Source organism: Pteropus vampyrus, unplaced genomic scaffold (genome assembly GCF_000151845.1).
Source record: "Pteropus vampyrus isolate Shadow unplaced genomic scaffold, Pvam_2.0 Scaffold35, whole genome shotgun sequence".
NCBI classification, from domain to species: domain Eukaryota; kingdom Metazoa; phylum Chordata; class Mammalia; order Chiroptera; family Pteropodidae; genus Pteropus; species Pteropus vampyrus.
In genome coordinates, this window is record NW_011888816.1 from 559,530 (window position 1) to 570,583 (window position 11,054).

Here is an 11,054-nt window from a genome sequence, read left to right on the forward strand (position 1 = left end):
GATTACTTTATAGTATGTAAATTATATGCTTACTTCGGAGTCAAGGAGAGCTGGATTTATCCCTCTCACCCCTTCCTAAGTGGAGTTTTGAGCAAGTCACTCAATCTCAGCTTCCTGAGCTATAAAATGAGAGGTTATCATTTAAATAAAGGTAAATTTGCAGATATTCTGAGTCAATCTATATTTACAGATTCATATTCTCTTTGTTGATCTAAATGAACAGAAGCTTTATTTATCTATCTATTTATGTGTGTGTGTGTGTGTGTGTGTGTGTGTGTGTGTGTGTGTGTGTGTGTGAACTCGCTAAATATTTCTGCTAAATGCTGAGACTCAAGAACCAGAAACTTGGCTAAAAATCCATTCCAAAACTGTTCAGTCAAACAGCTCAGTTAAGCGTCATCTGGTTTTCTACAGTTTACAGAGCTTCCTAAGAAGCCCAGAATGATTTATGATTTGCTACCACAACGCTACAAAGCTAGTCATTTCAACCAAGTTTCACTTACTCAACCCCGAAATTCAGCTAAAAGCTGGGGAAATCCATTCACAAAAGAAAATTGCTCTCCCAAATCCTTCTGATCCCCGGAACTATTGACAGCCAGATCATGGAATCTGCTCCACTGGGGCCAACACTTAATCTTTGGCTAAGATGGGTGTTCCGAAGAGACGCTAAGTAGTAATGATGGGATCTGCAGATCTTATTATTTAATTCTGACCCATCCAAAAGATTCTTTGAGCCAGGCTGACAGATGCGTTCAGACTGGCAGATCCCAAGAAAAAATTTTGAATTGAAGGAAATTACCTGGACAATCCTGGCACAAGAATGACCCATAAGTGCCCATCGTCACAATTTTCTCTCTGCCCAGCGTTGTCATAAGCACTGTTTTGACACCATCTCTTGTAATCCTCACAACCACCTTGAGAGCTGGAGACTATTATTACTTCCATTTTACAAAAGAAGAAATGTTAGGAAGAGAAGTTAATTAACAAGTGAATTTTAAAGATAGAAAACGTGACTGTCTTATTCTCATCTTCCCAATGTAAAATTAAGTTGTTAACCTACTTTATTGAATCCATGAATTGTCTCGGAATCGCCCCATGAGAGACACAATCTTCCGTGACGTACCCAAAGATTTATACACAAAGCTGACTATCACAGCATTATTGATTATATTGAAAAATTGTTAACGACCCAAGTCTAAAATCAATTGCTGTACATCCAGACAGTAGAAGGATATGCAGCCACAAATATATTTTCAAAGAATTTTTACTGACATGAAAAAGTTCTAATGACAATAGGAAATGGAGAGAGTAGGGTCGTTCCACATTCATTTATTTATTCAAAATAGTTATCAAACACTTGCTTTTCTGGCTTAATGCTGGGAATACAGCTGGTGTATCAGGCAAGACTTGTCCTTATGGAGCTTACAGTCTGGTGGGTAAGAAAACTTCTTGGAAGAACAAGGCCCCGGAGTGTTAGCAGTTGTCTTCCCAAGGGAGTAAGGGTGTTGCGTGTAATCCACAGCAGTCCTTTACAATTGGTAAATAGTATTCGGTTGTGTGGCTATGCCCATTCGGCAGTCAGTGGACATTTTGGTTGCTTCCAGTTTGGGGCCATTACAAACAACGCTTCTACAGACATTCACACCTTTATGCATATGCACACATTTCTCTGGGTAAACACCTAGGAGTGAAATGGCTGGGTCGCATGGTAACTCTGTTTAATTTTTGCCAAATGTTTTCAAGTGACTGTACTATTTTTCCATTTCTACCAAGAGTGTATGAGTCCCTCGGTCTTTTTTTTTTTTTTTTTTTAATTACATAAGAAATCGATGACTATCTGTGGTTATAAAAAGAAAATGTTTTTAATTCAGAAATAGAGTAAAAAAGTTAAAGTTCCTTTTTATTCCATTCTTTTCCTACTTCCTCATTCATATTTATTATCAAAAGTTTGGTGTGTGTTCATTCCAGAGCCTTGTCTTTGCACGTGCGCGCATGTGCGTGTTATGTGAATATGTTTGCGCTTGTGTGTGCATGCGTGTGCACGTGTGTGTATACACGCCTCTATAAGTGTGGTTCTGTGATGCCTGTTGCTCCGGCTTCACTCACTGCACGGTGAAGCCTGGAGATCTTCCCTCATCCATGCGTGTGCCTCTACGTCAACCCTTTGAATTGCTGCTGAGTATTCTACTTCGAAAATTTGGGTGATGCGCGTTTGTTTAACAGGCTTAGAATTGAATTGACCTGTGCCGTGAAAGAGGACGTTCTCTTCCCATTTTTAAATTAACGTGACACTTGGCGAAGTTCCTTTTTCTTCTCATAGCTGAGGAGAGGCCCGTGTTTCTCTGGGTTGATCCCGATCTCCTGCGTTGTCACCACAGGCTCGGTCGCCCTCCTGGACAGGGAGAGAACGTTAAGCAAAACTGTAATGAGGTTTAAACCACTCCGCCGTCAGGTCCTGTGTTACGCTTCTCTCGTGTTTGTCACAGAAATGCCTTTTCTGGTCCACCGCCTGGTGCTGTACGTGGCGATGAGGAGGCTCGCTTAAGTTTAGTCATTCTGAGAAGGTCGAAAGGGCTTCAACTTTTCAACTCTCAGTTTGGGAGCTGAGTAAATTTAGGGGTTTCTTTTTTATCGTGTCAGAAAATTTACCACATCTGCCCAGTGTGGTGAGAAACTACTCTCTTGTTTAAAACAGGCCATAATGTAATCCATGCCTGGTGAGCTCTATAATTTTTTACTGTCTCCGCTGGGTTTTTTTTGTTTTTTGTTTTTTTTTTTAACAGTCACAGTGTTTCCAGGACTGCATCATATGGTACCTCTTTATCCCTCCCTCAGCGATGATCTGGGGCTAAATCATTTTTACTTATATAAAATTAGGGCTATATTGTAATATAGTTGTATACTCTGCACTTACTATATCATAAACATGTTTCTATGTTATGTAATATTACTCCAAAAGTTAAATGAAATCCAGTCTTAACTGTTAATAATTTTACAGTATTTCAGATATGGATATACCATAATTTATCTAACCATTCCCTATGGTTTATCAAATTTTACTAATAGATAAAGATTTTTGAGTAGCTCTAAGTGAAGAAAAATTGTAAAAACCATTGTAAACAGTGGAAATCAGGTTCTGGTGGCAATACTAAAATTCAGTTAATTATCAGGTCTTGACTTTTTTTTTTTTTAACTTATCTTCTTGTGATAATGCCTTCTTCATTTTTTTAAACTAAATAATTTATACCACTCTTTTCACCTTACTGTAACGACTTCAATCTTTAGAAAGTGTACAAAATTTTTACTCATTATTTGTTAGCAACTTATAATTACACATTACCTGCTAGTGTGGTTGTCTCAGATAAGTTTGGTTGGTTAAAAGTCTACATATGCTTAGCCATTCCTTAGAGGCCATGAACGTTACAATCTATCTCACACGGAATATCCCACGACGTGTCACCTGTGAAGAATAAATTAGAGGCATCATGACATTGCCCCTTAAATACAACAAAGTGCGTGTCTGAAAAAATAAGAACATTTTCCTACATAGCAAAAAGTAACGCTGTTACAGCTAAAATTAATAATGATTTTTTTAAAAACAACCAAAAAAAATTAAAAAACCCCAAGCATTCCTCAAAACGTTCTGTATAGCTTATTTGTCCAAATCAGGAACCAATCCCAGACCACGCATTGCTCTTGGTAATTAACGTGCCTTCAGTGTCTGTTAATCCAGGCTTTAGTCTCTTTCTTCGTGGAATCTCATTGCGGCCACTGGGCCCTTAGAGGCCTCCCTCGTTGGCCTGTAACATCATTTAACTTGCTCTCTCTGTGTTTTTCTTGGAAGTTACATCTGTAGGGCGATTAGACCCCAGGTAACTATCTTTGGCTAGGCTGCATCCTAGGTGATGCTGTGATATTAGAATGCATGACATCAGGAGACATGTAATATCTGGTTGTCCCGCCATTTGTGATTAGACTGGGGTGATGGCCGTCCCATCCATCCGTTGTACAATTACATTTTTCTCCTGATGACCAGAGCCATGCTGTTGTGGTGTTACTTTGGTTCCATATGAATGTCCAGGTCCCATCAGCCCTTCACCTAATGTCTTTAAAGTGAGTTGATAGCCCTTGCTTCTCGTTGGGATTGCAAGATTATGAATTGCAAGATTTCTAAGTCTATCATTCTACATCTGGCTGGTATTCTACTGTACAATAGAGTTTTATCTTATCAAGTGAAGCTATTTGGTTACCCTGAAATAGTTTTCCGATTGGAAAGACATTAAATGTACTTTCCCTTGAATTACATACTTTCCTAATAAGGAGTTGGCATTAGCTGCCTCAAATGAGTTTCTTATAGAAAAATCATAGACTCGTGATTTTTCGCATATTCAATGGGTGTGTTTTATTAAATTAGTCTTAACTCCCATGATACTACTAGTCTCATCGGAAACCAAGCAGCCAAACTGAGTTTAATTTAAAATAAAGTTTCAAAACACGAGCGATTCCAAAGATAACCTTCACACATTCTCAAAGGAGGAAGCGCGGCTTTCTGAGAGAACAATGGCAAGATGATCCAATAAATTATTGCTGTTATTATTGTCCACATTGGTGTTCTCACCTCATCTTCCAGGTATGGGAAAATTCCAAACGCGTTCGTGAAGGAAGGCTGCAGTCTCGTGCTGGTGATTCTCACTGTCAGGCGTGTGTTCTCACTAAATTCATATTCAAAGTCGAGAGCTAGTTGACTGACTCATGCTTTAAGATGCTCCCAAGCCACAAAGCCATTACAACTGTTTTCTCACTGTAGCAAGAACCCAGACTAAGCTCTTTTTCTTCATCACGTAAGACTTGCAGAAACAAAAATATCAGAGCTCATCCTCAGGTGATTCCCTCAGGAAGTCATGGCTTCCTCACCATGGTTTTCAGAAGAAACGATGGGGAGACCGAGCATTGTCACCGTCGAGGAGAGTGTGTGTGTGGAATCCCTTCTCCTCAGCATCCTCCAGGGTCCCGCGGGCCTGCTTTTGGATTTTGCCCCATGTCACTCCTGGCTCCTTCCCTGGGGGGACAGATCCGTGTGAAAAGAAGCCACCACATCCCAGCTCCTCACCTTGTGTGCGACACACTTCGCTGTCCTTCGGCGGAGGCCGAGGCACTCCTCCGGGCTGCTCCACGCGTCCCTCGTGGTTCCAAATGGAGGACGCGGAGGACAAAATTAATCTGCAAGTTTCTCCAAAGGAAGAGCACTGTTTAGAACCAACTCGCACAGCTTCGTGACTCACTTTACCTCACGAGAGCAGAGACCATGTCTGTTCTCCTCATCATGGTCACCCCAGAGCCTAAGATGGTGTCTGACACATATATCAGATCTCAATGTACATAAAATGAACAAATAAATAAACTTTGATTACCAAAAGTCCATAGCTGGCCGTATATAATTTTTATTTTCTTAAGAAAAATGAACTCCATGACAATGATAATAGTAACTGCTGAGTGAGCAATAAAATGCTTTGACGGTGGCTTGGTACCTTAGGCAAAGTCACATAGCTGGTTTGGACCTCAGTTGTCCCCAGATCAGGTTCGTAATAAATGACATGAATGTCCCTTGGTTCGTAATAAATGATATGAATGTCCCTCGAGGCTTTCGGCTTCAATAAATAGATTTCTTTTTTAGGTGAGTAATATCTTCCAGTTAGTTACCCTGAGAAATGTAACCGGTGAAGCCTAAGAAAGTGATAGACCTCAAATCAGTTGCATGCTTGAGCTTACGATACAGTGCCAATAGTTTAGGTTACAGTTCCACCTAAGGTCTCACCTGTGATTCTGCCCCTCGTATCTGCAAATAAGCAGGCACGACAACACACACACACTTTTGCAAATCCAATTCACTCACAGACAAGCCACTTGTAAGACTTTCTTTGAAACATCCTGCCCACCCACCCTCCTCTGCACACGTTGAAGCTGTAGAAATTGAATTTATCTGAGACCAGGAGGCAGTCAGAAAAGGCTTTGAAGAATAAAGCAGATCTGTTCGACGGCTGCCGGCTGAGAAAAAACAAACACGCAGCCAACCAAACGACGCTTCTGGGCGAGCTGAGCGTTCGCATTTTAATCAGTGTTCTTGATTTTACTCACAATCCATCTTCGCTTTTTAAAAAAAATCCTTCCTTGAACTTTTGCCCTCTGAAGTTTTGATCTCTGGACGGTGATTTTTTTTTTTTTTCCTTCTTGCTTTTTTGCATTCTTTCAAAATAACTAGAATGCTCACAGGGGTACCTGTACTGAGATTGGAAATAAACGCCACTCATAGGCCATCTCTAGTTTCCTTGAAATGACGCCTCTCAGCCTAAGCTCATTTCTGCAAGGCCAGTGTACATGGACCCTTTGTAGAGTTAGATATATATATTTTTTTTTTCTAAAAATAATTCCAAATAAAAGACCCAGAAGAAATATATCCAAATGAAATTCAAGCAGAAAATTATTGGCCACAGACTGACTCAGAAATCAGTTGGGAGATGTAAGCTGAAAATCTCTCCTAGTAGCAGTTAAAAAAAAAAAAAAGTGATTTTTAAAAATTAAACAGGGAAAGATGAAACTCATATATCTTAACTAGCTCCGCTACTCCATATTTACTACATAAACCCCTTGAGCTGAGTTTCCTTGGTGTGCCAGTGTTTGTGCGACCAGATGAGAGAAGAACCTTGCCCTCCACTCCAAAGCTTCGCCTGGGGTCTCCCTGGCCTTTGCGACCCATTTTCACAATGACTTGTATGTTCCACATGCTCTGAAAGTCGCGTGGTGGCCTTTTACTGAACCACAGGAGCCTGTCCTAAGTATTTAGACAAAATCTAAAATAAGATTCAGTCAAAGAAAATCTTAACCTGCCAAAGAGAACCCCACAAATCTATTATTAGAAAAGGCGGTTATTCACCTACAAAAAAAGCATTTAATATTCTGCATCCGCCACAGCGCAGATCGGACACCCCTTGCTCACGTGGCTCGCTCTGCTTCCTCTGCAGCCACGTCTTCAGAGACCCGACAGGGCTGAGATTGAGAAATTCGATAAGTCAAAATTGAAGAAGACAGAAACACAAGAGAAAAATCCACTGCCATCAAAAGAAACGATCGAACGGGAGAAGCGAGCCGGTGAATCGCGATGAGGCACACACGCCAGTCAGTGTGCACCGTACCTGCCACCAGCTCCGCCTTCTCATCTTACTTCCTTTAGCTGTTTAACTTTGTAAGATGCAAAGAAATTGGATCAAGTTCAAATGACTGCGCTGCCCTTTTCCACATCCAAGGACTACTGACATCGACGGCTGCACCTGCCTCTCCCACCTGCCTGTCTGGCCCGCAGGGGAGGGAAAGAACCTGCCTGTTGATGAAGGCAGACGCTGGGTGGGCCGACAAGGAAAGCTAGAGACCGAGATGATCCGCAGTGTCCTGCAGGCTGCAGAATGCAGTTTGATCGGAGCACATTTCTGTTTGCTGTTCAGATGATTTTAGTTAGTGGAAGGCACGGTTTTTAAAATATGCCAATAAAAAGTTTTAAAACCTGAAAAAAATAGCACTTATTAAGAGAGTCCCACGATAAATGCCCATTCTCCATCTGAATTCTCTTAGGATTCCAAAGTCCCTCCCTTTTCACGTCCGCTCTCCCCCCACTGACACACACACACACACGTGCGCACACACACACACACATTCGTGCACATGCATACACACATACTCATGCACACGTAGGCACACTCATGTACAACACATACACGCATACATATGCATGCACATACACTCATGGACACACATTCTTCTTTCATTCTCTTGGCATAATTTCTTGAATAAGTTTTTACTTCCAGTGCAAATTTTAAAATCTACATGAAATCTTTATTTTTTTTTTTTTCTCTCCGTGGCCGTTCATCATGCTATCATCCTTAGGGACTATTAGACCCATATTCTATGATTAGCATATAATGAATATGTCATTCCATTTCAAGTTTCCCAAATTCTTATTTTTCAAAAAGGAAGTGAATTTGATTTCAATTCCTTACACTACTTCTAAGTGTTCCGTGTCATGTTCTCTGTGAAAGATCTGCCTTCATTCATTTATTACCTTTTGCCATTGGAAAATGAGAACCAGTCCATTGGTGTTTTTTTGTTGGTGAAAGATAAAAGTATCACCATAAATTAGAGATCTATGGAGGGCCAGGCATCTTTCTGATAGGTGTGAATGGAGCAGAAAATTTAGACCAGGCTTTTAGGTTCATTATGAGATGAAGTTAGTGCTGCACAGCAAATTTTTAAAAATGCAGAAAGACGTTAGTTCCCAATTCTGCTCCACGTGTTCTATAATCAACTCTCGCCGTCCACAGAAGAAAGTTCCTGCATTTTGTTTTCAAGTTCAACTGTTAGAGCCACTTTTATTTTCTCCTGTAAATAATTTTCAGAAGGAGCAATATCTCCCACTGCCTATTTCTCAGAGAGCATCCTAGAGGATCGTGAGTTCAGTCAGTGGGTTCACCACAAGGATGATGAAGTAAATTAACCACCTCTGACAACCACGATTTACAATTCTGAGGGCACAAACACCAATTTCTATAGGAAACATCCCCTAACAAACAGTTGCAACCTCAAGATTCAGATCAACAATTCTTAGAATTATTTTTTTAATGATGACATTACAGAAAAACTCTTTGCTCTGTGAATAAAAACAGACTCAGCTCTTTGATGATGAGATAAAAGAGGAGTCCAGTTATAACACGGGTCACTATCCTTTCTGTTCAGGTCTAAACAAAGACACTTTCAAAGCAGTCATGTCTGTAGCTTCTCATTCTCCAAAGATCTCTTTTATAAAAAGCAAGGGTGCTTTTTCTGTTTTCGTTTTAGTTTTTATAGTATATATGATATATAGGTACAGTTTGTAAAATAAAGCATGTGATTTTAACTTTAACAAAGGATAGAAATATATTAGATATGTTAACAAATAATCTCTACAACACTAAGTAAACATGTAAGCAGGTGCATTTTTTTAGTTCACCTGTCACTTTGAATGCTTCTCTGTCATCATATTTATCCCAGTGGTCCTGTACCCCCGAGTTGCCCTTGACCTTGAAGGTAATGTTGAAGGGCTAATTCACATTTCAGCTAACGTACTTATCAATACAAACCTCATGGAATCTTCCAGAATAAAGAAGAGCAACACAAAATGATTTCGTTATGAAACAGTAGAGCTAAATACGGTAGTGTTTATTTTTAATCTACTATTTATTCATATCTTTAATCACTGTTACTGGAAATAAATGTAAATTAGCCAGTATTTTCTCCCTGAAAATTGAGTGTGTAAAAGGACTTTAAAAAAAAGTTATGGCCCATTGGTTTAATCTATTTCACAAGAAAAATGAAAAATTAGAAGGCATTAAAACTAGCACTTCCTTGATAAAATGATCTTATAATTAACTGATTTGAAAAATCACAAAACACAGTTTTTTACGCATCAGAAATGAAAACTAAAAACAAATGGTCTTTCAGCCTATTTGCCAAATAAAACCTCTAGCATATTTTTTTAAAATCTACTTGAAATACTTAAATATAAATTTTAGCCCATGGGCAATTTCGTCAATGTGATTAACTTAATATACCAACCTCTCAGTTCACAAAGTCAGGTGTGCAAGAATCATCACTTTGATTTTCCGGGATACAATTAAATTTTTATCTTGAACTCTCATTTCATGGAGAATATCCATCAATTTATACCCCACTCACCCAACTTTCCCCAACTTTCCCATGAAGCTGATCTAAATTCTAGTAGCAGAAAACTCTGTAAATTAATGAATGCTTTAGACACATTATAATTGTTTTGGTCATTGTCGCTATTGCTTTTTTGTTATTATTTCAGTTAAGAGAAATGGGACCAGGGGAATAGCTCTCAGAATGAAGAAGGGAATGGTTTTGAAAACTGTTTTAGGAGATTTAATCCCAGGATATGCTGGAAGCGGCAAGAGTGAATGATGATAAAACAATTGGTAATGGCATAGGGACAAGACAGGCTAGCGGGTCCTGAGTTCTCTTTGGATGTGTTGAATTTAAGCAGCTTGTGGGATACCCAGTTGGAGAAACCTGTAAGCTCCTAGAAATATAAGTTGGGTATGCAAATGAGAAGTATGGCTCGAAGGTGCAGATTTGATGGTCGTCCTCATACGTAACGGATGAAATCCTGGGAATAAATGGAATTACACAGACAAGGAAAGTACAGTGTTAAGACAGAGGAGTTGAGGAGAGATTTCTAAGGGACACCAGTTTTGAGAGGTGAGCGGAAGAGGAGCCAGCCATGGAGAGCGAGAAGGGACAGAAAGGAGGGAGCGGAGTAGCAAAGCCAAGGAAAGTGTAAAGAAGAAAATGGTCCGATACTGCGAAATGCTGCAGAGCTGACTCAGACGAGGCATTCGATTTGGCCACCAGTGGATCCTCTGATGGATTGGAGAAGTCTGTTTCAGGAGAGAGAAGGAGAAAGCCAGACTGCAGGATAAATGACAGGTGAAGTGTGAGCGATCAAGGGGGAAATACTCTCTCAGGGAGTTTAGCAAAAAGAGAAGGAAAAAGATTGGGCGGCCAATTATGGAAAAAGTGTGGACAAAGAAAGGGTCAGTTTGGGATTAATGTGTATCGCTGTTTTGTTTCATTTTTAATCTGGGGGAGACTTGAGCACGATTTTAAACCGAGGAAGGATAAAAGAGAAAGGAAGAGAATAAATAAATATATAAGAGCTAAATAAAATAATCTTGAGGGTTACTGGATGGAGTTGAGTCCCATCCGAGGTAGAAGGGGTTGGATGGGACCATGAGAACCGCATCATGGTTAGCCTTGGACAAGAGTTCCTTCTCAGAATCAGTAGGGCAAGGAGAAGAAGGTACATGGATGGGTGTTCTGGAAGATGAGAGCTCAGATTTTCTGTGTGGCCACCGTGATACTTACCACACATTTAATAATTAAACCATGATTGATATTCATTGTTCTCAAAGTAAGTCACACTAAAATTGATACACACCTTCCTCATAAAG